Raw genomic sequence first — 2326 nt, 5'->3', positions numbered from 1 at the left:
CCTCTCCACAAAGGAACTCCTACCACAAAATGCAGGGGGCAAGTGCCGAACACCGGGCGAAGTTGACGCAGCCTCATCTGGTCATCGGTGCGGAAAAGGTTGCGCAGTTAGGGAGGAGGCTCGTCAAGACTTTCAGACAGAAACACGGAATGCTGGCGGAGGAGACACCTGCTGAGTCAGCTGCTCAAAGATCGCAGGCGTTCATCCCACTCCGCGTTCCTCAGTTAGCCCTCCGACTTGTTTGGCTGCTTCGTCCCTTCCTGTCTCGTGCTTATATCTTATCTCTACGTGCCTCCCATCCGCGTACGTACTCAGCAAGCCACCGTACAGTGCACGGCGGAGTGTACATCCAACACCGACTCAAAGGAAGGCCTCGGCGCTTGGTGGTGACGTCACGTCAGCTAGGCGCGGCGAACGCCAGGTCTGTTGCAGGCAGAAACGCCTGGGCGTGCTTATCACTATAAATCTCTTATTTCTGGACAAAATGTTTGGTATTGTTTTGGATTCTGCAGTTTTATTTAGATGAAAGATTTTCTTACTATCGTAAAGCTACAAATGAAGATCATAGTTCTGTATTACTGAATCCTGTCGAAACAAACGTAGATCAATATGAGAAGTGTTTTGCGGCATTGCAAGCTTCGGAAATTTTACACTGAAGTAACAATATTTACTTGATTCATTTTGTTATCGAAACTTACCCCAACCTTACAATGAACTCGTTTCCTTTATTTATTTATTTTCGTTTGACATCGTCACTGGAAATGTGAACTAATTTACATGTGTAAATGTCCAACTGTTGCCAGTCATTAGATTACAGTCGTTTCCAACGAAAGGAATTCTAAATAGGAAACAAAATAGCTTCATACATCGAAATTACTGCTGAGCTTAAACTTTTTTAAACATGCACATTAGAAAAGATAAATATTGCCCTCTTGCAACTGAAAGGAGAAACTTTATAAGATAAAAAAAGTTTATTTGATAAAACAAGTATCTCTCTTTTGCCTCTTCTTCTGTCCCCAACCCCCTCCCCCAACGTGTACAATCGCAAGGTATTTCATTAACATTCAGTGCTCCTCACAGCATAGTCAACCAAGATACCTAAGGAAGGGCTCCGATATGTTCACAGTTTCTTGTAAAAGCAACCCAGTACAAACGTAACTTCCTCAGATTTACAAATAGGGTAAAGAAGCACGAATTCTATTGCTGCTGCACCATGAAGTTGTTTTTGTATGTCAATCCTTAAAACAGGTGGCAATTTAAGTTCAGGAGTACACTATTTGTTAAGAAGTGTAATGAATTGCACAATTAATTGATTGCAGAAATCTCTCAGAACAATGTGTGTTGGTCAACTACCGCCAATAGTTTCACATTTTCCTGTGTCAGAGAGGGAGACACCACCATTATGAGTATGCCTGCAACAGACCTGGCGTTCGCCGTGCCTAGCTGACGTGACGTCACGAACAAGCGCCGAGGCCTTCCTTTGAGTCGGTGTTGGTATATCGCACCACTATTAACGATTTCATTCCATTTGACTGCTGAGCGAGAGAAAAATGAGTGTCTATAAAACTCCGCACGCGCCCTAATGTCTCTTGTGTACTCTGATGATATACGTGAGATAACTGTGGTAGGAGCGCAATAGCTCCACTGTCTTTTCCGAATAAAGGTTATCTAAATTTAAGGGGGATCACTGCTGTCAGTTGGAGCGGGACATTAAGCGGAATCAGCGGCGACGAGCGAAAATGAGTACCGGACCGGGGTTCGAACCCGGGACCTCCTGCTTACTAGGCAGGTGCGGTAAACACTGCGCCATCGACACAGCATTATCGCAACTGCACGGGCTATCTCCGTACGCCTCACAGCCGATCCACATTCTCATCGAAATGTACCGCTGTAGCTGACAGCAGTGATCTGCCTTCAATTTACATACAGTGTTTCACAGCTTCGGGATATGCGTCGTCCGTCCTTCCGAAGGAACAGACACCACCATTCAAATAGCTGATAAGCCTGGCTGGGCAATGGATCCACTTCCCTCAGTGCGAAGGCGCAAATACGTCCGGTATACATTTTCGCTCGCCACCGCTGATCCCGTTTAACGACCCGCTGCAGCTGACGAACAGTAATCTCCTTTCAGTTTACCTATAGTGTTCCACAGGTGCGGGATCTGCTTGATGTCTGCTCTTTCGAAAGAACAGACACCACGCTTTCAAATATCGAAATTTACCGAACAGTGCTTCGTAATGACTAGGTCGTCTGTCTCGCAAGGATTCGCATTCAAATTGCACGAGCATTTTTGTTACACTTTCGTGTAGATTATACCGACTGTTAC

At 45.3% G+C, this 2326-nt stretch overlaps 1 non-coding gene across 1 annotated transcript; it reads right to left on the bottom strand.

The window, feature by feature from the left end:
* Positions 1-1742: 1742 nt before the first annotated feature.
* On the bottom strand, positions 1743-1816 carry Trnat-agu. Its single transcript has one exon. It is a non-coding gene; the product is annotated as a tRNA-Thr (tRNA).
* Between the last annotated feature and the right edge of the window lie 510 nt (positions 1817-2326).

The sequence above is a fragment of the Schistocerca piceifrons genome, chromosome 6 (assembly GCF_021461385.2).
Source record: "Schistocerca piceifrons isolate TAMUIC-IGC-003096 chromosome 6, iqSchPice1.1, whole genome shotgun sequence".
NCBI lineage: Eukaryota > Metazoa > Arthropoda > Insecta > Orthoptera > Acrididae > Schistocerca > Schistocerca piceifrons.
This window is presented reverse-complemented; position numbering and strand designations above follow the sequence as displayed.